The sequence below is a fragment of the Lissotriton vulgaris genome, chromosome 9 (assembly GCF_964263255.1).
Source record: "Lissotriton vulgaris chromosome 9, aLisVul1.2, whole genome shotgun sequence".
Classification (NCBI taxonomy): Eukaryota; Metazoa; Chordata; class Amphibia; order Caudata; family Salamandridae; genus Lissotriton; species Lissotriton vulgaris.
In genome coordinates, this window is record NC_141697.1 from 158,715,325 (window position 1) to 158,741,059 (window position 25,735).

Below are 25,735 nucleotides of genomic sequence, written 5' to 3' on the forward strand. Positions count from 1 at the left end.
TCGATCGCCAACTCTGGCTGCTTGTGCGTGTTAGTCTTCTTCAGTCGAGGTGGGCCCTGAAGAGGCCACTTCCATTCTCCTTTAGTAGTCTCCCACTTTTCCACAGCCGGATGGCGCTTCTTAACTGGATTCTCTCCAACGTCACAAACCCTGACAGTGAAGCGCCTCTCCAAGCGAGTCGGGGCCGTTCAACCAAGGTGTGTCAGACACCTTACATACAGCACCAACCGTCAGCTACAGTAAGTAACTACACGAACGGCCACTCCAATCTTGCTGTTGAAATTTCTTTAATGGTGACAGCTTAGCATTACGCGTTTCGCCTCTACTAAGGCTTAATCATATGCAGCTCAATCAAATGCAGGATGGGCTCGTTAACTTTTTAAACACAACGTAACTTTAGACATTGAAGAGGGACTAGTGCCCAACAGGTGGAATTTAAAGTGGCAGTGAGGTGTTCTTAATTCATTTTCACACACAGTGTCAGTCAGTACTGTTCAATTACTTCCGGACAAGTTCCGTGAGAATAGGTATTCTCATCATACCTGTGTGCTGGCACTGTGTTAAAGTTAATGTTTGTTCCCGATATGTCCATCGGACCACTGGTCCCAGAATGCACCCTCACTGTTCCTCTTTAGCCCGCTAAGTCTTTCAATGCAGATCATGGCAAAGTTATTCCTTCGGATTTACCGGCAGCCAGTTTCCAAGTGAGCCTTTATAGGAAAGATTCCATGTGTGGCGTGTGTCTCCCGGCAGCCGCCTCGTCCAAGGTTAACTCCGCTACCATCCAGGTTCTTATCGGGTCTTTCAGCCCTCCGCTAAAACAATCCTCAGCAAGACAGGCGCAGAGAAAGTCTCGATCGCCACTCTAGCTGCTTGTGCGTGTTAGTCTTCTTTAGTCGAGATGGGCCCTGAGGAGGCCACTTCCATTCTCCTTTAGTAGTCTCCCACTTTTCCACAGCCGGATGGCGCTTCTTAACTGGATTCTCTCCAACGTCACAAACCCTGACAGTGAAGCGCCTCTCCAAGCGAGTCGGGCCGTTCAACCAAGGTGTGTCAGACACCTTACATACAGCACCAACCGTCAGCTACAGTAAGTAACTACACGAACGGCCACTCCAATCTTGCTGTTGAAATTTCTTTAATGGTGACAGGTTAGCATTACGCGTTTTGCCTCTACTAAGCCTTAATCATATGCAGCTCAATCAAATGCAGGATGGGCTCGTTAACTTTTTAAACACAATGTAACTTTAGACATTGAAGAGGGACTAGTGCCCAACAGGTGGAATTTAAAGTGGCAGTGAGGTGTTCTTAATTCATTTTCACACACAGTGTCAGTCAGTACTGTTCAATTAATTCCGGACAAGTTCCGTGAGAATAGGTATTCTCATCATACCTGTGTGCTGGCACTGTGTTAAAGTTAATGTTTGTTCCCGATATGTCCATCGGACCACTGGTCCCAGAATGCACCCTCACTGTTCCTCTTTAGCCGGCTAAGTCTTTCAATGCAGATCATGGCAAAGTTATTCTTTCGGATTTACCGGCAGCCAGTTTCCAAGTGAGCCTTTATAGGAAAGATTCCATGTGTGGCATGTGTCTCCCGGCAGCCGCCTCGTCCAAGGTTAACTCCACTACCATCCAGGTTCTTATCGGGTCTTTCAGTCCTCCGCTAACTGGTTGCTAACAGTTTTTTTTTAAAAGAATGAAATCCCCACCCATTTCCTTCACTTCTTCTTTCACTTTTGTGACTGCAAGACCTGTCTTTTTGCAGCTTAATCTTCGTTTGATTATGATGGCTGCCAGAGAATCCAGCAGAAGTGATGTCACAGATAGATTTTTAGATGAAGAGGTTCCTCAGCCTAGAAAAAAAGAGCATTTTATCTGGAATTTTTTTTCTCATACCAGCAGACCAAAAAAAAGTAAATGCTCCAAAAGTGGAATATCGAATTTGTCAAACTGTCCTGTCACGGGGTGACCCTACCAAAAAATATTCCTTTGGAAATTCAACTATGATCCGGCACGTCGAGAGGAGGCACCCTCAGAACTATGCCCGAGAGAGTGTCAGGGCTCTGGCACAAGAGACTCCAGGGGACGGTGCTTCTACCTCAACTGGAGGAGCAACTGCATCATCAGTGAGGGGGCGACCAGACCAGCTGATCCCTAATATTCAGCCTGCTTTTAATGAAGCCACAATTAAATGCAGAAAATGTGATCAGCTACTTTGTTATGGGGAACAAAGTGTTATGCTCATGGTTCGAGCAATAGAGAACCACAGCTGCCATCCCCAGCCCTAATTATGATTTGTTTATTTTGCTCCTGTTGAGCAGTTTCCCATTCCCTGTTTTTGTTTTTGTTCAAAAAAAAGGAAAAAAGAAGAAAAAAAAAAGTTATTTTCAGAACTACCTCCAATTCTCATCAAAGAGCTGTATTCTTGAAAAAATGAAAAAGAGTTTTTCCCCGTGGTGCGCTCAGGGTGCGCGTACCGGAGAGCGTACCCGGGAACGCACCCCGCGCTTACCCCGCGAAAATTAAAAAAAAAAACGTTTTTTTGCCCTTCAGGATCCTTCTAGGCCCCCCATAGAAAACCTAGGGGGTCAGGGGGTGTCTACTCTGCCCCCTTTTAATTTGTTCCCCCTTTCTTTTTCACCTCTTGTGTCTCGATTCTACCGAGACACAAGATGGCGGACTCTCCAGACTGTTTAGAATGTTGAAAGACAACCGACAGCCAATCACCTTTCCGCTCGCGCACTCCCGTAGCGCGCGGGTGTGCACACCGGTACGCGTACCGGTGAGCGCTCGGTACGCGCCTATAGATATATATGTGTTTTTGAAGTTAATTTTCAAAAAAACCACTGGAGCAATTTCCGCCAAATATAGCAAAGGCCCATCTGCGTACCAGTCCCTACAATTTTGCCAAGTTTGGCATAATTCCATTCAGCCGTTCGGGCTGTAGACTTGTCAGACCGTCCTATGGAAATTAACATGGGGAAAACACGTTTTGGGACCCCCCTTTTTTCTCAGCCCCCACTTCACGAATCCCCCCGAAACTTCAAGGGAAGGAGCAGAGCGGAGTTGGCAAAAATTTTGGAAAATTACACGCAAATTCCTCAACTGGCGCCAGAGTTATTCCCAATAGAATGTTGCGGATTTCCTATGGTAGTCTATCCTAACTATAACTACCTACTGGGGACCGCCAGTAGGTAATAGCCAGTAGGTATATATAGTTAGGACCTAGTTTCCATAGGAAATCCCCAACATTCTATTGGGAATAACTTTGGCGCTGGTTGATGAATCTTTGCAAATTTCTCAAAGAAGATGGCTCGCTCCGCTCCTCTCCTTCCCTGAAAGTTTGGGGGGGATTAGTCAAGTGGGGGCTGAGAAAAAAGGGGGGTCCCAAAATGTGTTTTCCCCATGTTAATTTCCATAGGACCTTTAGACACGGCTACAGCTTGAACCACTGAAGGGAATTACACCAAACTTGTCAAAATGGTAGTGTCTGGTACGCAGATCACGCTTTTTGTTAAATAGTGTAAATCCCTCCAGTAGTTCCTGAGAAAATTAGAAGAGAAATCAATTATATATCTATAAGCGCGCACGGTGCGCGCACCCCGCGATTTTTCGCGATTTTTTTGGGGGGGGGGGCTTGGGGGGCTTCTCTCTTTTATTTTAATGTATTTAATTTAATTTCGAGGGTGCCCACCCCTCGTTTTGCCCCCCGAGATCACCGCCGCCGCCCGAGCTGCCTTAAAATGGCCGCCGCCTGGTTGTGGGCGGGGCCGGGAGGACGTGGTTTCCGCTTCCCCCTGCCTGGGGGAAGCCTTTGCTGTGCCCGTCCGGTCTCCCGTGCCGAGGGGAGACCGGGTGATGTTGCCGGCCAGTAAGTATCTAAATGAGGAAGACGGAGGTAATGCCTCAGTTACTACTCCGTGAGGCAGCCGAGGCAGCCGAGGCGCGGCTGACCGGCGAGGCCCCGAAGAGGAGGAGCCCCGCCCGCGGTACCCGAGGAGCTTGCAGCTGGAGAAGGAGCCGCTCTCCGATCAACAGAAGCCGGTGAGTGCGGCGCCTCTGCAGAGAGCTCCTCAGCTCTTGGGGGCATAGTTGTTTCGAGTTCCCCGAGTGGGACTCCAACGAGTGGGAGCATTTCTTCTGAGCCCACGAGAGGCTCCAACAAACAAACACAACGCACACCATACTCGCATTCCTCACATCGCACACACCACGCATTCACCACGCAAACCATTACATCGGACTCCGCATTCACACGCATGCAAAAGACGTTTTTATCGCACACTACGACCACGCATTCTATCAGGTGGGCTAAACAGGAAGGTTTAAAGCGGGAAGATCTAGGGAGAGTAACCGTTAAAGAATTCCAGCCGCCTGAGAGATGGGATGTATTTGGTAAAAGTACAGCGCAGGTACGTGAAACAGCATGTAAAAGTTTCAGAATCTGTGTTAAACAACTAATTTAAAGGCTTGCCAATGCACGATGAATAATGAACACTGTATGTTTTTAATAAGCTCCGGTGAAATATGCATGTTTGGAAAATAACAGAGGGCAAGCCACCGTCAGTGAGCTATCGGCAGCTAGGCACACGTATAAAGGTTAAAAGCTGGGTAAACACGTGATACATCCAAATGCTTAAAATAACGTGTGTATTTGCATGAGAAGTTCAAAAGCTAATCCCTCGAGTATGCTGATAAAAAGAGAAAAGTAGAGCGAGAACTCAGAATAATGACCGTTATTGCTATGGCATGTTTATATAAAGCAATAATAAACACTTAAGTTTATACATCCAGAGGAGGTAGCGAGGGTTACTTTTTTCTGGTCTGATAATTGTGGGGTTACCACTGACACCTGCTAGAATATTAGGAGGAGTTTAATGTAAAAAAACGTTAGTGTTGTTTCACGCTCTATTGTTCAGATAATAATTTATGAACTGAGTCTTGTTACTGTTTTTTATATTTATAGTGACCCCTGAAGAAGTGAAACTGTGCACGAAATGCATTGGGTTTTTAATTAAATAAACACTGTCCTGAACGAAGAATGCTTCATATATATATATATATATATATATATATATTACCTACTGGCGATAGCCAGGAGGTATATATAGTTAGGATTTTTGCACGTGTGGATTTTGTCTAATTAAGGTTAAAAAAATATATATATCTGTAAGCGTGCACCGGCGCGCTTACGTTACGGGTTTTGTTTGCGCTGCTGAGCCGATACGTCACGGTTATGCGGCGCGTCATGAGGCGTCTCACATGGCTACGTGATACGTCACGTAATAAAGAATATATTTTACAGCTATAGATATTAGCTTTTAAAAAACCAATGAAATTCACTTAAAAAACCATAGGTTATAGACCATATATAGTTAGGAATTTGCATTTACAAAACCTTGAAAATTCACTGAAAAAACCATAGGTTAGAGACCATATATAGTTAGCTGGACATTTTATTGACATAAAACCAATGAAATTCCATATATAGTTAGTTGCACTAACTATATATCGCGCACCCGCAATCCACTGCTGATGATGTCACATATTACATCATTCATGACATGGTCAGTGACATCACTTGTGACATCACTGATGACATCTCAAATGACATCACTGATGACATCACTGATGACATCATGACAGACCAATACCAGTTACTACATACTCACTCACTGATTCCTACGTCTACACACACATTCACTCATTCACCCATACAATCACTCATAGATACAGTCACTCATTATTCCAACACTATCATATGCACTCATACACCTATGCAGACACTCACACACTGCTACTCATCCATGGAGTTACTCACACACTTAGTCAGTCCTGTAAAGAATCAATCACACTTCGATTTCCTCCTCTATACAGTTAAACACAGAACACCTTACTTTTTCAAGCATATACTAACACATACTTACTCTCTTATACAATTACTGATACAAGTACAGATTGATCTGCACAGAGTCACACACCTCCCAGCCAGCCACACACACACTCAGTCTCCCATACAAATACTTGGGCAACCAATCAATAACCCATATAGCCACTCATATAGCTACTGATCAACACATGCAGCAGCTTGCACAACAACAGACATATTGATGCACACTTTCAGACAGTTTAGTCACTAACCCATGCATTCAGTAAGACACATTTATTCACTCACTCAGTCAGTCACGCACCTACTAAATCCTTCATCCAGACACTTATACATCCACTCATTCTTCAATATGTAAAACATATTTAAACTTTACAGAAACACACAGTCACTGGATGATGTCATCAGTGATGTCACTGACCATGTCATGAATGATGTAATATGTGACATCATCAGCAGTGGATTGCGGGTGAGCGATATATGGTTAGTGCAACTAACTATATATGGAATTTCATTGGTTTTATGTCAATAAAATGTCCAGCTAACTATATATGGTCTCTAACCTATGGTTTTTTCAGTGAATTTTCAAGGTTTTGTAAATGCAAATTCCTAACTATATATGGTCTATAACCTACGGTTTTTTAAGTGAATATATATATATATATATATATCCTTTGATATTGTGGCATTACAAAAGACATGGCAAGCAGACCCTCCACACCTTCAGGGATTCTTGTGCTTCTTTAATGGTGCAATAAGGATGGCAAAATATGGTCATCCTCAAGGCGGTCTAGTAACCTACGTTTCAGCTACAAGTGCACTCACGGTCAAGGAAGTTGGACAAACTTCTTCAGCGTCAATGGCAGTAAACCTTCTCTTTTTGAAACTAAACCCAGGCAATGGGGCAACTAATCTTACTTTGGTTAAAGCCTATGTCCACCCAAAAAAGAAAACAAAGGCAGCTAAAGAATTATGTAGCTTCCTGGAGGAGTGCATAAGGGAAAGGCCATGGAGAGGTATGAAGCGCGGGATTGTCCGCCCCTCTTAGGAAGGACAGCCATTCTTGCCAAATTCTAAAGGACACATCTTTAGCATTTTTCGATTTGCACAATATAACTTTACAGGCTAAGGTGAGCAGGAGGTCCATCAAGTGTCGATCGTTAGCATTGACCAGTGCCGGATCCAGGACTCCTAATGAGATGTATGAAAATTCCCTGGGAGGAGTGATGTTGAAAATATGACCTATACAATCGTATACTTTATCCCAATATAGCTGTAAGGTGGTGCATGTGAAGAGCATGTGAGCGAGATTACCAACAGTCGAGTTACAGTTACAGCATGTCGTGCTTTCAGTTAGGCGGAGTTTAAAAAGTTTTTTCCGGAGTCCAATATGACTTATTGAGTAACATATACTTAGTCTGTGATAGGAAGGGGGATATTTTATTCAAGAAGGCTGTGCTATATATTTTATCCCATTCAAGTGAGATATTAGTAGAGTTGGGTTCGGATTCCCACGTGGTCTCGTTTCGTGTATGCATCTTCCTTGGGTTAGGTAAGAGGAGTTTTATATTCTGGAGACAGTGTGCCCTGCTTTTAGTATTAGTGACAGTTGAGAGGCTAATGACGGATCACAGGGTTTAATAGAGCGTGCTGAGGGGAGAGCTTTCAATTTTAAGAAGTCATAAAAATCCATGGGGATTAAATTGTGTTGGTTCTGAAGGACTGAGAAAGGTAATGGGTGGGGCCCTGAATAGAGGTCTTTTACTAGGTTTATTCCTTTTTGAGACCAGAGCTCCCAGTAGAGCATGCTACCTTCAATCCTTAAAGAAGGATTACGCCACAAGAGGACATATTAGACTTATTTAGTTTTAGCTTATAAAGGTGGTCTATTGGTCGGAGGGCTCTTTTAGTATTAAGGAGAACATATCGTGAGTGAGGAAGGTGGGAGAGGTCCTTGGGGAGGAGGGCAGACAGAGGCATGTTATCGATGAGTGACTTTTCTATATCCAGCCGTACTAGAGTATAATCCGGGTTTACGGTCAACCAGTTGGCACCTTGCCTACAGAGAAATGTCGTTTGATAATTCCTAAAGTTGGGGAGACCCAGACCGCCTTTTTCTTTAGATAGCTGTATCTTATTCAGTGATATTCTGGGTTTCTTACCCTGCCAAAGGAACTTGTTGAAGAGCTTATAGACCTTGTTCAGAATATCCGAGGAGATAGTCATTGGTAGCATGCAAGCTAGATAGTTAACCAAAGGAGTCACCATAATTTTCAGAGTTTCGGCCCTGCCCCACCATGAGAGATATTTAGGGGACCATCCTAATAGTAATGTGGATATCTTTTTGTAGACTAAATGTTCATTAGTATAAAGGGTGGAACTCAAATCTTTATCAAAGTCAAGGCCCAGATACTTAAAACATTTTGGTTGCCATGTTAGGCCAGAGTCTCCCATAATCTCTTTGCTACTGAGGTTATTTAGGAATTTTAATCAGTTTTATCTTTGTTTAGCTTATATCCTGACACCCTAGAAAAGCTTTCTATTGAGGACATGAGAGCGGGGATATCCTTATTAGCTTCTTCAGAAACCACTCAAACATCATCAGCGTAAGCGGCAATTTTGACTGTGTAATCGTTAAAGCGGACCCCTGAGATGTGATCGTTGTTTCAAATGTGGTATAAGAAGGGCTCAATGGCAAGTAAAAATAGTGAGGGAGAGAGGGGCAGCCCTGCCTGGTTCCTTGATGTAACTGGAAGGCGGGCGAGATCGAGCCTCCTGCTCGGACCCTAGCCGAGGGGCAGAAATATAGACATTATCATCCGTGTGAAATTTTCTCCAAGTCCAAATGTATTCAGTGCCGCTTCTAGATATGTCCAATCAACTTTGTTGAATGCCTTTTCAGCATCGAGTGTGATGGCTACAGTAGGTGAGTTAGTGAGTTTAGCCTTTTCCAACACGTGGGCTAAGATACTAGTATTATCGCTGGATACTCTATTCTTTAAGAAACTAACCTGTGATGGATGAATAAGTTTAGGCAACATTTTTTGTAGACGGTTGGCCAGAATCATTGCAAAAAGTTCACAATCTAAGTTAATGAGGGAAATCGGTCTGTAATTTTTGGGAAGTGTCGTATCTTTTCCATCCTTAGGTAATATTGCTATAATAGCTTCAGCCAATGTTCCTGTAACTTTGCCTGCCTCACTGAATTCATGGAACAGATGTAAGAGTGGGGGAACTAAAAGTGAGCGGAAACACTTATAAAATTTAGCACTAAACCCATCGGGTCCAGGGGCCTTCCCACATTTAAGCGATTTAATTGATTTTTTAATTTCCAAGGCGTTTATTGGACTGTTAAGTTCTGACTGTTCGGAATCTGAAAGGGCTGGGAGGTCACACTCATTAAGGTAGTCCTGAATTTTAGTATTATCGACATCTATGTTTTTAGAATATAAGGTATTATAAAAATCTTTGAAAACTTCCGCAATCTTGTCTGGGTCTGAATGGACTACGCCATTGTGATCTTTTATGCTATTAATCGTGTTCTTTTGTACTTTAAACTTTAAGTACGCAGCCAGGCCCTTGACGAGTTAGAAAAGGAGTCTCGACCCTAGAAAGTAACCACATCGCGTCTAGAGATGTGTCAAAAATGAATGAATTAGTGAACAAAAAATATGAATCTAATAAAATAATAAGTAACAGAGCTGGAATATGGATTAATAGGCAAAAGAAATTCAGTCTCTGTGAATCAAAAAAGGCATCTTTATTATTTTAAAATGAAATGAGAAATTGTGATTATGATATGCTGGTTTTATCAATGCATGTAGATGTACTTTTAAATTCTGATGTTTGTATTGCAATTGTTTTAATTAACTATGCAAATAAAACATTACCTTACCTTACCAGTGCCAGCCTGTGTGTGGGGGACACCCCCTTTGTCTAACTCTGAAATTGGCTCTGGTCAGTTCTTTCCATTTCCCTGAGTTTTGCTCCAATCTGTCCAGAGGGACAAAGAGCAGGGCAGGCCCAGGTGTGAGCTGGATATGCTAGTGACAAAGCAGGCATATTCTTAAACTAGTAAAGAACTTGGTAAAGTCCTCAGGATACCCTTTCAATCTGAGGATGGGTCTGGGTAAACCCCCCAAGCCATCCCACTCAGGAGAGGACCGCCCTTCACCTCACCCGGGTGCTTTGTTAATTATCTCTAAGGAATACTCATCACACTGCAGGACAGCCATTAACAGTCATGTGACCCTGGACACTGGCAGAGAGGCATATTTGGTTTAGGCAGGAAATTCCAATTTTCTAAAAGTGGCATTTTCAAAATAGTAACTTTAATATAAAAGGATTTTAAATTTCAATTCAAATGAGGGGGAAAAGTATTTCTGTAGCTGTTTACAAACTGAAGTTATCATTAATTGAAATGTAATAAGTTAACCCAGAGCCATTGTGAAAAACGAGTTTGGGAGGTTTTCACTGTCATGATATGTAAAACATGGAATATATACGCACAACCTTTCATCTACTGTGCAGCAGGCCCTGGAAGCGCCTAGGGCATATATTAGAGGTGACTTATAAGTATTAAAATGGCCGGACATAAGGTTTATTTTGCCAGGTTAAAATTGCAGTTTTAAAACTGCACACACAGGCTGCAGTGGCCAGTCTGAGACATGTTTCACAGAACTACTTTAGTTTGTGGAACACAATGAGTGTTGCAGCCCACCAGTAGCATTTAATTTACAGGCGCTGGGTACAGGTAGTACCCTATACTAGGGACTGATAAGTAAATGAAATGGACCAATTAGGTATACACCAATTCTATCATGTTTAAAATAGAGAACACAAGCACTTTGCACACTTAACTCCTGCAAATCTGTGGTAGAGTTCTAAAGGCAACAAAATGGGTTCAACAAAGGAAGGCAAAAATCTGGGGTGACCCAGCAGAAAGATCTAATGTCACCAGCAGTTTGATAGTGTATAGTCGGAAGATTGCTTGATTAAAAATGTCTTGCATGAGGGATGCTCGTACGGGGGCACAGGGTTCAGTGAGAGGCTCCAAACACGGTGCAGTGCATTGCAGCGCTTAAGCATGAAGCGTTGCAAAGAATATAATGATAGATACCTCTGTGTATGTCTACTTATGGTAATTGCATAAATCTTATATTGAGTGATGTGATTATAGTTTTGGGAAGTGCCATGTTGTTAATACTTTCTGGAAGTGAGTGAGTGAGTGATAGTATTTCTAAAGTGCACTTTTGCCGAGGCGTCTTGGCGCTGTGCGGGTTAACTGAGATTGTGCTGTCCAGTGTCCTATTGTGTAAAAAGCCAAGTCTTGACCTCCGCTGCTGAGGTAATGTATTCCAGAGCCTCGAGGCTAGATGGGAGAAGCTCTTCCCGCCCCATCGTTGTTTTTTGATCTTAGAGACCATAGCCAGCCCTTGCGAGGCAGATCTCAGGGGTCGGGTTGGCAGGTACCTCATGACTAGATGTTGAAGATCTGAGGCTCCTACACCAGCCAGGGCTTTATGCACCAAACAAAGCGCTTTGAAGTCTATCCGCCTCTGGGCGTGGAGCCAATGTAGCTGCCTGATTGCCTGTGAGGTGGTGTGGTATTTAGGTAGGTGAAGGAACATCCTGGCTGCTGCATTCTGGATTGATTGCATCTTGGCCAGTTGAGCACACCCTGCTCCTAAATAGAGGGCATTTCCATAGTCTAGTCTGGAAAGAATGGTGGCGATGATAACCGTTTTCCTGAGATGGTAAGGAATAAACGGCAGGATCTTTCTCAGCCCCTTAAGCATGAAAAAACAGGCAGAAACCACCCGATTCACCTGGGGCTTCCATGACAGATCTTTATCAAAGATAAACCCCAGGTTCCTTGCTTTAGTCACTGGGACCAGACAGATTCCTGCCGATATGGGCCACCAATTTTGATTCCAGATAAACTATTTCTGTCCGAACTCTAGGACTTCCGTCTTTTCAGTGTTTAATTTTAAGAAGTTTGAGTTTATCCATTGCATGACTTGGGACATACAGACAGCGAAGTCAGCAGCCATGGATTCCACAGAATGGGACACGGAGACGATCAGCTGAGTGTCATCAGCGTATGACACCAGCTTAAAGCCCAGATTCTTTATTAGCTTGGCCAGAGGGGATACGTAGATGTTAAACAGGGTGGGCGATAACGCTGAACCCTGGGGGACACCACCTGGGAGGAAACATTTGTCTGACTGAAGTCCGTTCCAGAAGATGGTTTGTTCCCTATCGGACAAGAAGGAAGAGAGGAGATCTAACTATAGGCCCTTGACACCGATATCCTGCAGCCGATGCATGAGTACCTCGTGATTTACAAAAAATGGAGACTGATAACAAATATTTTTATTTGAGCTGGTATAGAAATCCAAAGTGTGGCTGTCTCAACCGAAAAGGAGTTCGTTGGTTTCTCTAGTGTGTGTCTTTTTGAATGCGGGTACAGCTAGGAAGGGAGCAAGCCTTGACCGCAAACATTGGACGTGACCGCACGTAAGGAGTTTATGTTGGAGGAAAAGTGATCTATACCTGTGGATAGCACAGAGCTCTATTCCCATTACTTACATTGACGGTAGTACCAAGATAAGAGGGAGCAGTAAACCTGGCCATTTGGCCTGTTTACCCTCTGGCGGTATGACTGTCAGTGCCTGACAATCATTTCACTTTGCCAGCAGCATCTTACCACTGCTGTAGATTTTTCTGTGCCAAAGTACTCTGCCAAGTACTTGCTAGTTGCGTACTTACTTACTGCTTGATATGCCGAGTGGCATGTAGGCCAGCAACGAAGGCCTCCCACTTTTGTCTATCTCAGGCAAGTTTCCCTACGGTGTCCCAGCTGTGGTTCAAGGTCTTCATTTCAGTTTCCACAGTTCACCTAGGGGTGTTCTTTTTCCTGCCTTTCTCATGTTTTTCTTCTGAGGTCCACTGAAGAGCTGTTCTTGTGACAGAGTCTTGTTGTCTTCTGACACTTGGCTGAGCATCACCGGCATTCACATCATGGTGGGAACAGTGGTCACCACTGCTGGACGCTCCACCGATAGGGGCTAATTACAAGTCCCTTTCGCTACCCGTACGTCTCTTTGACCATGTTAAAAATGACGCAAAAGTGGCGCAAGAAGCTTGTAAATAAGCCCCTTAGTATGGCCGCTTATGACCGGAATACATACCCAGGCCACCCCTCTTCTTAAAGGTTATCTGGGTCCAGGGGGGGCACCTCTCTCCATGTCTCTACTATTCATCGTACACTGGCAGATGTAGATTATACAAGCAGCACTTTTGGAGGGTTTACCTGCCATGTTTTCGGAGCGTATGTTTTTGTCCGTTTTGATTATCTATTTTTCCGCTCTACAAAGAGTAGTGAGGCGCAAAGTTTCTGTTGTTTCAACAAAGTTTTTTTTCCAGTAAAATGCTGTGTTTTTCCTTGTGCCAAAGAAGGCGTTCAGCGGTGCAAGCCTGAGTACATGCGTACAAGTAGATTAAAGAGCCACATTTCTCTGAGGTACTTATTTCTCAGTGTAGTCTGCTGCTGTTGACTGACTTTACCATTTAATGGCATTAACGCATCCCATGAGTAACAGAGTAATTATTTTCTGGATGAAAATGAAATTAGCCTCCGAGACTGTACTAAATGATGTTTAATTTGCAGCCAGCGAATCAGCATCTTTGTTGTTGAATCACTCACTGAGCTGCTAATGTTTGCAGGTTCTGTGTGTAGCCATCGCAGACAACCGAGCGCCTAAACAAGTGTGTAATTGGGAAGAAGCAGGCGCTGCAGTGGGCCTGCTTGCCTGCCTGAGGTGGCCTCATGGGTGACCTTGCTTCAAAATGGCCGAAAGGTGATACGAGGGCGCAGAAAAAAACACAAAAAATAAAACGTAACATCATAATGGCGTGAAATTGTTTATTTTACTGACTGTAATGATTTGATCCTGAAATCCAAAATGGGAGATGAACAACGGGAGAAGATGTAAATGGAAAGGTAAACTTTGGTGTAGATAAAATCTCCAAGTGAAGTACTTTGTACATCTCGTACACCACAACAGTTCATACTCGGTCACTCTCCGGCTCAACATTCTTCCAACCAATCACTCCAACTGGTGTAGTGCACTACCTGTCTCTAAATGCGCTTCTACGCTTTCGCAGGGGTATGAAGGGCTATATGATTGCAAGCACAGTGATGGTAACTGGGATTATGGGGGATCTGAGCAAGCGAAAATGTAGAAGAGGGAAAGAGAGTGATGGTCGGTTTGAGTTAAAACTTTGGGAAGGACTGATCACAAAGGCATTTTGGAGTACTCAAAGAAATTCTCCTGTAGTAGTCTTGCACTTACTCCTTCATGCCTATGAAAATTGGCTTGCAAACATCTAAAATTGGAATAAAATGTAAAAATACAGGGAACTTTTTATAATTAGTACAACTAAAAAGGATTGTACCTTCTTTACACTTTTACTAATTGGGAGTTGGTTGCTTGGTGACTAAAGAATGTAGGAGTAGGTAACAGAGAATTCATGTAGTACTACAGGCCTTCCTCATAAATGATTTTGTGATTCAACCCCATACTTTTTAGAGGTGGGTATGGGGCCTAGGTATACACAGGGAACTAGACTGATGTATTAAAAGATAACAACCTCCAAAACGTGTTCGGGCATCTGCAATCTTTCAGCCTGCCGAACAAGTCAAATAAGACCAGTGAGAGCTCATTACCTGCAGAAGGCTAGGAGCAACAAAGGTCAGATAAAAGTGTCCGTAAGTTATTCTAAATGTATTTACACACCATCCACTGTCGTAAAACAAACAACTACTGTCGTAAAACAAACATCTGCCATCAAAATCACAATTCACTATGTATGTGACATTGTTGATTTTACCTACATTCTTCCCAAGCCTGAAAAGGTGCTACTGACCATGTTCTTGGGCACTGACAATCCATTCTCTGAATACAGCAGGGTTTACAGATATATGTTAAACTACTAAGATCGTTGCCTGCTCTACAATTGTTAAATTGATAGGCGTGATAAATGCTCTTGTCAGTGTCCTATGTTCCACACTACATGACTCATGCACTTGTCCCAACCGGCAGCACACAATAGCTAACATGTTGAGTACTTTTGTTCTTTTGCCATTGTACCTGAGGGAAATGAAAAACAGGCTTGTTGCCCATGTTACCCAAAAAAAGAACTCACCACAGTATGTATTCTGCCCCATAACACACATTTTAGGTTTTTTTTTAAAGCCAGTGTGGGTTGAGAGCCCCCAGCTGCAGTTGTTGAATCTTTAACATTGACACCAGTGGTCCGGCACCAAAGTATACTAATTTGTCTTTTTTCTCTTATTGGTGCAGTGGTACAAGGGAAGAGGTCTAGCAGGTGAGGGTGCACCTTTTGAGTGAGTGGCTGTGTTTGGTTTTTTTTGCGCCTGAAATTAATGTCAAACATATTTTACTCTGCTCATATTGCGAAATTACGTAATGAGCTAAGACACAACATCCAATGTGCTTTGTTTTAAAAGTAAAGGGGGGGGTGGAGTTCGATGTGACGCAGGTCATAGAAGTCTATAGGGGATAAAACGGTGTTAGGATTGGTCTTTATAGCTACAAAATGTGGGGATTATGCAACATTACGACTACCCCTAAAAGGCAGTACGGGCAAGTCGCTTGTGAATGTCTCCACTAATATGGGGGAATATAAGCAAGAACCTTGTTAAAATAATGGGCGTCTTAGCGGCAGGAAACTGCAGCTAAAACAGCGATAATGGGCTTTCTAATATGTGTTATAGAATTCTAATACAAGCCCAGGTTAGATGTGCAGGACATCTAACCTGGGCTTCTAATGAAATTCTATAACGCATATTAGCAAGCCCATTATCACCGTTTTAGCTGCAGTTTCCTGCCGCTAAAACGACGATAATTTTAACAAGATTCTTGCTAATATGCCCCGTGTTCTTGTTTTGTGTAAGAGCAGATCTGAGGCACATTTCTTCTATACTAACACTGTCCAAAATAACCCCGCTCCTAAGACATACACCCTATTATTCTTTTATTTTTTTCCATTGTAGAGCTGATTAGGCTAGTCTTTTTTAACTTTTTTGTAGAAAGACCTCTTATTGATCCTTTAATTAATTAAAAGATAGCCATCTATACTAATATTATCAAGAGAGAGCCCAAACCTTTGAGGCGGGTAAGCTCCGGAACTACAGTGCCAATCAGAACACCCAATACAGCATTGGAAAGGTGAGTATAAGCAGATGGACATAGGCTATACACCAGCCCAATATATACATTACAAGTGAAAAAGACCGTTTTGGGACAAAGTAGTCCGTTGTGGGCGTGGGCGTTCTGCTGTAAAGCAATGCTTGCGAAAAGCGTTCTCTGTGAGAATAGTGTTCTGACACGTCTTGTAGTGGGCATGTCGTTTAGCATTGTTGTGGGCGTGTACCTTCAAAGACGCCGGAAGCATTGCGGACCGGGGGAATCGCGTCCCTGGAGTTGTGGCGTTTGGCAGTGATTCTATGTGGGGCGTCTAAGTGCACCAAGCAAGTCTTTGGGGAGTGCGTGAACCTACTAAGGCACAAACCCTCAGTGTGCATGCCAGGACTGATCAGGGGCGTCGGCAGGAGCAGACACACACGTTTGCATTCTGCGGAAAGGACAACAAACCGCAGAGCACACATTCTCCTTCCGCGCAACAAAAAGAGGGGTTCTGAGCAGCCACACAGGCAAGTCGCATGAAACAATAAATGTACTATGCCATGAACTTTAAAATTTTTTTTACCTTGACTATTCTAACCATTTAAGACATTCTTTTTCGTACCTGGACAACGTCAGGACGGGCTGCTAGCATTACATACAGCAAGTTACATTTTCTTTCCAGCGCCCCACATTTGGAACTCATTTTTCAGGATTTTTTTCAATTCTTTTCTGCTGTGGGGTCCCGGCACAGCATTCCTGTTTGCTGCTCTGCTCGGAATGGACACCATGGGGCAGATTTACAAGGAAGTGCCGCAGCGTGGCAACGCAAGCCCTTTGGCTGTGCCATGCTGCAGCACTTCCAAAGCAGAGAAATGCAACATATTGACAACAATAATAAAACAGCAGTGCCCCTGCACTATACAAAGTTTGAACATTTTTGTAATGTTAGTGTTTAAAGAGATAATCAGTTTGTATACATCCACACTTTCGGAGTGACTTTAAGAGAATCAATCATCCAAGTTGAGGTATAAAAGTTCAAAAAAGACGTTCTGTTCTTGGTGTTAAGTGTCTGTTTATTGTTCCTTTAGTTATGCCAACACGTGTTTTATCGCAGGGAACATACTGCGAATCTTCAGGGCCTCGTCAAGAACATGTGACAATTGTGCTGGATATGTCAGTTTTAGGGCGCTGCTTCGGTTTATTTAGTTTCTGGGTGAATCAAAAATCCGTGAACACGCTGTCTGCGTAGTTAAAGGATCTTGCTCAATAGTGAAGTGCGTTGTAACCGTTATTGGCAAACGGCACCGGGAACCTCAAGAGGGAGCATAGCACGAATAAGGTGTACCCGCCTTTAAGAAAGCAGAGCGTTACTTTGTACTTTTCAAGATACTTTTCTACTCCTCCCGGTTACAACGCACTTCACTCTTTTTTGAACTTTTATACCTCAACTTGGATGATTGATTCTCTTAAAGTCACTCCGAAAGTGTGGATGTATACAAACTGATTATCTCTTTAAACACTAACATTACAAAAATGTTCTAACTTTGTATAGTGCAGGGGCACTGCTGTTTTATTGTTATTTGTGTGGATCTCCTTGTTCCAACCTTGAGCGGTTGTGTGAGATTGTGTGAGATTACCGCTCGCCCTTTTGCCTGTACTAGCTATTTCACAGTACTCTCCACTTTGCGGACATACAGGTGTGCGCCCTATTTCTCTGGTAAACGTAAAAATCTCCTTGCTGTTTACCCATATTGACAACAATATGTTGCATTTCTGTGCTCTTCCCTGTGCTGGCGCACAAACAGCTGCCATGCGCAGGCGCAGGGACCCTTGCACCATGTTGCAAGGATGCCTGTTTCATGGGGAGATTGTTTTCGTGCAGGAAGGGGCACCTTACTGCACCAAAACAATCACTACAGGCCTTTTCCTTTCTCAATCCGTGCTGTAGAATGCAGCACGCATTGAAAGAGGAAAAAACAAGGAGAAAAGTAGCAATTCCAGATTTACGATTCCTCGTAAATCTGGAAATGTATCTCGTTTCATGGGTGTTGCGCGGGAAAACCCACAGCAACACTCAGGGAACGCCCCTTTCACGCAAAGTGCTGTGTGTAAAGGGGCCATATTTACAAGGACAGGAAAAGTCAGGGTGGCTTTTCCTGTACTTGTAAGTATGGGGCAAAGAAATACGCCACCAGTACGTCATAAAAAGTGACATACTGGTGGTGCAGAGGGCTCGTAAATCTGACCCCATGTTTACCGAGTGCATTCCCACCTTGTTTCTAATATTACAGTAGACAGTGAGTAGTTGCACTGGCCATATCCTTTCCCAATTCATTTTGCTCTTGCATAATTTGTGGCAGACTGAGATAAAATCTAGACATTTTCCTAGAAAGCTTCTAATAAATCTCCTATCAGGCTGATATATTTCCCGGCTGACTTCGCTCTCATTTTTCTCCGGAATTATTGCTTGTTCTATGTCAGTAATAAAAGCGTGCAGTGTCCTTTTTCAAATCAGGTGAGCACTATTTTTCCACAATATTGTGATTTGTTTTCCCCCAGGAGTTCACTTTTTCTTGTTGTTTCAGCAAGCCTGTACTAGGGCGTTGGTTTGATTACTTTCTGTCTCACACCCCACATGATGCGAGATGCATCTCTAGTGGGGGCGGGAGGGGGGCAGATGTCGCTGTGTCCATGGTCTATTGGCCCTGCTCGCCCCTTGTGCCCCACTACCACAGCTGCTGAATTTGCCAGCAGGCAACACAAAACAAGCATTTGCAATGCAATAGGTCTTGGATTTGCAAACGTTTGAGCTACTGACATTGTAAACGACTTTGCCTTTTATTTATGTGTTTTGAAAACCTGCAACCGTAAACACGCACTTTGTACTTCTAGTCCGTGCTTATGAGAAGCAAGACTGGCAGTAAAAGAGGAGCAGTTACGGCAAGCATTGCTTCTCATAAGCGACGACTATAGGTACAAAGTGCGTGCTTAAGCACAACAGGCAAAGGAGCAATACTCTAGGGCCAGGAGAACATGAGCATTGTTGATGTTTAAAAGACCACCATATCAGGAAAACAAGATAATGCATTAATGACAACCTTGGGAGTGCAAGTTTTTAACCTAGTAATAGAGATAGTGTTTAAAAAAAATCGAATTCACAGGAGTTGAATGAAGGGAGTGATTCAAAACAGAAACATGAAATAAGTAATAATCTTCTGCTACTTACAGGCTACAACACCAAGAGCAAGGCAAACTGCATGGCATTCAAGGACACCACCCATGTGGTAATTGCAGTAGCTGCCATCTAACTAAGAAAAGCCAAAATCTAACCTTTAGAAATGGGACCAAATGGGACCAGAGGAGATTCACTAATTGCAACAGTAAGCATGTAGTTTACTTAATCACCTGCCCCTGCGGCCTAGAGTACGTCGGGAAGACCACCAGAGCAGTAAGGATCCGAATTAACGAGCACAAAAGCAATGTGAGATGCAAGAAGAGTACTACCAAAATGGCGAAACATTTTCTGAAAGAACAACACTGTGTAAATGATCCACACTGGACAGTAATTGAACAACTGCAATCCGAGACTGGACTGTTCGAAAAGGTACAAAGTTGGGTGTTCCGCCTGGGCACCCACACCATGGGTCTGAATGATGATATCCCATGGGGACAATTACACTAACCATAGGACTACCCACCCAAATTATAGGAGTGGCACGCCACAATGTACCAACTCTGCCGCACCTCTAGTATGTAACTTTGTATACACAGACCTGTGAGTCAGTAACATCCCTAGGCTTCGTGGCCTGTGTGATAGACTTAGAATACAATCAATAGGGGTTGAGAATGATGTAGGGAGCAACTATGATGCAGGTGCACCTGGTCTACCCACATCGACTGTATAGTTGAGCCCCTGCAGAAGAAATTCCACCTGAACTAATGATAACACTAGTATCTGAGTAGAAGGGGTTTCACTCACCATCTCACTCATATAAATAATGATGATTGATACAGGATACTTACTGTAATGGCCAATGGCCCAACTAATGGTAAATTCTTGATAGACATTATTTTGACATCGGCATATATAAATAGAAACAAGAGTACATTTTGCTGTAAATATCACACATTTGGGCCCAACAGTGACGACCTTACTTTAAGGTTAATCACGATGTATTTTACCAAATAGCTTTCGGCATACTTCTCCCCATAACAACGAGGGGAAGCCCTTTGCCTAGCATCTCTCCAGCGCACATGCACTAAGCACGGGACAGCCGTCTCTATTTGGACGCACGTGCGGAAGACTACGACAGACTCAGGAGCGTCCGGTACACGCGCACTGACACCGCAGGTCCTACACAGAGGTAGCGGTATGCCGGGACCGACAAACCGCACCTGTCTGCCCATATTAGGACATAGGCTTCTGGCTTGGCAAAAGGTAATTAACACCTAATTGGTGCGTTTAGCGAGCATATAAGCGCGAAGCAACACCCGGTCTCCATTAGCAGCGTAGACGCGTTGGGGGCAGTAAGGCAGAGACTCCTCCTCGCAATCGTGAGTAACTGAAAAGGCAATAGACAACCGAAGCTTCAAACCTGTTAGTAAGATAACTGAGCTATACTTTACCTTACAGGATGCATATTGGCTCGTTTAGACCCCACAATGTAAGGAGGCCCATGAGGTACAGCGTACTATGGAAATAAGTATGTATCTAATAACAACTTTTTAAGGAATTTTACAAACCCCCCCAAGTACCAGCTTACCAGAACCACATTGGCTAGAGTGAATAGAGTGTGTGTTTTATGTTTTATGTTTTATGTTGTCTATGTCTTGTTCTTGTCCCCTTTTTTACAGGGCTCACCTTCACTGTTAGAATGACATTACCTGTCTAGCAGTCGCTGCCCACACTTATTTAGGTTACGGAACCTGGAGCAATACATTCAACTATGAGCATTATGAATGAAATATATTGGCTCTTTCCATTTTTTTCCTAGGTTCGCAAATTGCAGAAACCTCCAATAAAGATTGATTTAGGTACATAATAACCTTTATTAAGTTTCACTTTTCTGTAAGAAACAGATTTTTTCGATAACAAGACGTGAGTAAGGTGGGGATTTGTGCACCCTGCCCTGAAGAACGAGTTCCACTCCGAAACATGTTGACGCACACACGAGGTGATGTACATTGTAATACATAAGAACCTCAAAACACACCTTTTAACAATACCAGCCCAAGGGCCCATTAAAAAATCTGTTTGAGTACACCCCATGAGTGGGTATTTTTTAACCATCACTAAATAACACTTCGAACCCCACCACTCACTTACTACCACTGAAAACCTCACACACCACACATAGTCTGTGTACCAAGTGCTCCCACAATTTTACTTTTATTTTACTTGCAACTTGCACAATTGTCTTTTATTTACGGCATAAAGTGTTTTTAAGCAAATACAGTCACCCACCTCCTTTCACGCATCCTTAAAGCACCAGGTCCCCGGTCCACCGTCGATAATTCGGTTTGTGTGGAGGGACCGGAGTGTGCCACCGGAAGTGATTACTACTTCCAAGCATTCTCAACCAATCAGCTGCGTTCAGCTGACCGACCAGGGTAAAAACCGGATGCCTCACGTCCCCCGCAGCACTTGCAAAAGACGAGACAGAGGCAGAGTGTGTGTGTCGAGGAGCGCCGAGAAAGGGATCCCCTCCCTGGTACTATTTTTTTAACCAATTTTACTTTTATTTTACTTGCAACTTGCAGAATTGTCTTTTAATTACGGCATAAAGTGTTTTTAAGCAAATACAGTCACCCACCTCCTTTCACGCATCCTTAAAGCACCAGGTCCCCGGTCCACGGCCGATAATTCGGTTTGTGTGGAGGGACCAGAGTGTGCCACCGGAAGTGATTACTACTTCCAAGCATTCTCAACCAATCAGCTGTGCTCAGCTGACCGACCTCACAGGGTAAAAACCGGATGCCTCACGTCCCGCGCAGCACTTGCGAAAGACGAGACAGAGGCAGAGTGTGTGTGTCGACGAGCGCCGAGAAAGGGCTCCCCTCCCTGGTACTATTTTTTTAACCAATTTTACTTTTATTTTACTTGCAACTTGCCCAATTGTCTTTTAATTACGGCATAAAGTGTTTTTAAGCAAATACAGTCACCCACCTCCTTTCACGCATCCTTAAAGTACCAGATCCCCGGTCCACCGCCGATAATTCTGTTTGTGTGGAGGGACCGGAGTGTGCCACTGTAAGTGATTACTACTTCCAAGCATTCTCAACCAATCAGCTGCGCTCGGCTGACCGACCTCACAGGGTAAAAACCGTATGCCTCACGTCCCGCGCAGTGGGCCCGCCAAAGGCAAGCCCGTCTACGCCCGTCCGTGCCCGACCGGGACCAGGGCCCAGGCCTCCTGGACCAAAAGGGGCCAATATCACTTACTCAAAACACCACCTCATGACAATAAGAAAAACGGAAAATGAACGTTGTGGGCACTGCATCGCCCCTTCATCCAATCACCACTCCTGCCCTAAATGCAAATTTTAAGTCGTTACACCTAAGCCCAGCCCTACTAATAAAGTCAAAAATACGGTGCGTAAATTACTTCTAGTAAACTGCAGGTCAATGCCTAAACACCATTCAGAAATCAACATACTACTCAGAGAAGAGGAGCCGGAGGCCCTTTTTCTCACAGAAACTTGGTCGCATACAGACTCAGACCCAGATGTATTACAAACCCTCCCCCCAGGATATCATATATTAAGGAACGACAGGAAGTCAGGGAAAGGAGGGATAGCCATCATCTTGAAAGACCACATAAAAAGTCGCATAGGACCAGACATTGCACAAGACTGTGAGAGCATGGGTTTCACACTATCCTTCACACACACATGCTCAATATCTGGGATACTAATATACAGACCCTCTGCCCCCTGTGGGGTGTTCATTGAGTCCCTCACCAACCTAGCGTCATCAAGGGCAAACCTAACTGCAAATTTCACCATCCTAGGAGATTTAAATCTGCACCTGGAGGACCCCAAGAAAGCAGAAGCATGCAGCCTCACACAAAATCTTCTAGCTCTTCAACTCCGACAAATCGTAACTAGCCCAACCCACAATAAAGGCAGTATACAAGACCCTGTCTTCTCTAACATGGACTACTTTGAGACACTAGACCCCGTCCCCATCCCCTGGTCAGACCACTTTATAGTCCCTATAGCTTGGAGACTACCTAACCCACCATCAGACCACCAACCCACGAAGGAATGGGACCGCCCATGGGCAAAATCATCCCTGAAACCTGGACGGAGCGGTTAACAACCACCTACCCTAGCTTTAACACTGAACCCACTAGTGCGTATGATACATATAATAAATGGATCACTGCATCCCTGGGCGCAACCATCCCCTTTAAATGGAGTTCAAAGAGGCCCACTAACAAAAGATCCCCATGGTAAACACCGAATATTCAGGAACTCAAGCAAAATTGTAAAAAGCTTGAGAGGGCATGGAGAAGGAACTATTGCCCGGAGAAAAAGCAAAAAATACAAAGAGGCAATAAAAATATATCAAACAGAAATAGAAAAAGCACAGGCACTTTACTTTGAGGAAAAGATCAAGACAGCAACTAACGCCCCTAAAGAAATAGCCAGAATAGTGAAAACTCTATCAACATGCCATCAGCCAGAAGGTTCCACTGAAGGAGCCCATCAGAGATGTAAGGAACTAGCAGAATTCTTTAATAATAAAATTCTCAATATATATAACACGTTCCAACCGCCTCAGCAGAAGGATAAACCACACCGCGAAACAGCTAGTGAGCCAGAGAAACTATGGCTTTTTGAGGAAATCCCGATTATGGATTACACTACCCTGGATAAAATATTTGGGGAAATCAAATCAGGATCTCCTGGCGACCCAGCGCCCGCACACATGTTAAAGAAAGTCAAGGAAACAATCCTCCCAGTACTCCTGGAAATGCTCAATCTTTCCCTGACCACTTCGACAGTACAGGCGATGGTGAAGGCACTGAGAAAAAAAACTAACCTGAATCCAGATAACTGGGGGAACTATCAACCAGTCTCACTCCTCCCACTAGTCAGTAAGATACTAGAGAAACATGTGAACACGATACTGTCCCACTTTCTGGAATCACATGACATTCTGCACAAATCACAGACAGGCTTTCCGACCTAACCATGGGACGGAAACAGCACTCCTAACGGTAATGGAGGAAGCTAGGAAAGTGCTGGATCATGGAAGGAACTGTGGCAGTGATCCTGCTAGATCTCACAGCCGCTTTCGATACGGTAAACCATAAGAACCTATTAGACAGACTCATTGAGATAGGAGTCATCGGAAGGGCGTTAGAATGGCTGAAATCCTTCCTATCAGATAGAACGTTCCAAGTGTTCGAAGGCAAGTACACATCAAGAGAGATTCCACTCACCCGCGGGGTCTCGCAGGATTCATCTCTAAGCCCCACCCTTTTTAATGTGTACCTAAGACCACTGGCCGAGATAGTACAGCGTTAATCAGTCAGAATAGTTACATATGCAGACGACACCCAACTGGCAGTAGCCCTAGAACACCCTGAGGACAACCCCATTGACCTTAAGCCTGCCTGGAGCAGATAGCCACTTGGATGGACCAATCGTTCCTCAAACTCAATGGGGACAAAACCGAGCTAATGATACTCGGAAATAAAGCCAAAACCCATTCAAACATAAGTTGGCCTAGCCACCTGGGACCACCCCCCCTGCCTAAAGAGAAGATTAAAAGCTTAGGAATCTGGCTAGACAGTTCGCTCAAGCTTGACCATCAAGTGGTTCTAGTGGCAGCCGCATGCTTTGGAATCCTAAGACAACTAAGAAAGATTTTACCACTTCTCCCAGATACTGTGCATAGAACCATGGTACAATCCCTGATTCTCTCCCAGCTGGGCTATTGTAATTCACTTTACTTGGGAACTCCGAAAACCACGATTAGGAAGCTCCAGATAGTGCAGAACTCCGCAGCCAAACTACTTCATAATATTCCAGGAAAACAATCTGCGAAACCAGCACTAAGAGCCCTACATTGGCTGCCCATGGCAGAACGCGTTACATTCAAAGCACTATGCATCGCCCACAAGACGCTCTGGAACACAGGTCCTAAAATAAATCATGCCCTTTTAAGTTTTTACCGACCCTTACATAACCTTAGATCTGCCAACCTCTTCCAATCCAGTGTACCCAAAACGAGGAGAGCAAGAGCAGGCGGACGCATTTTCTCGTACAATGCCTCCATCCTATGGAACTCTCTCCCGACCAAGCTCAGGGCCATTCCTGACAATCTAACTTTCAGGAAACAACTAAAAACATGGCTACTCCAGAACATACACTAAAGTCTCCTTTCTAGTCCGTGCTTAACAGTGCTGGGATGCCTATGGGTAGCCATGCGCTCAACAAGAATGAATTAATAATAGACGTAGGTAGTAGCACGCCGCATACCGTAGAGGGGTGCGAAGACCCCGATGATGAAGCATGACACCAAGGGTTCTTTTGGTGTGTGAGGGGTATTTAAATAACACTGTGTGCTCCCCACCATTGTAGGGACCACATACATCCACCAGTGGATTCCATTTTGTTT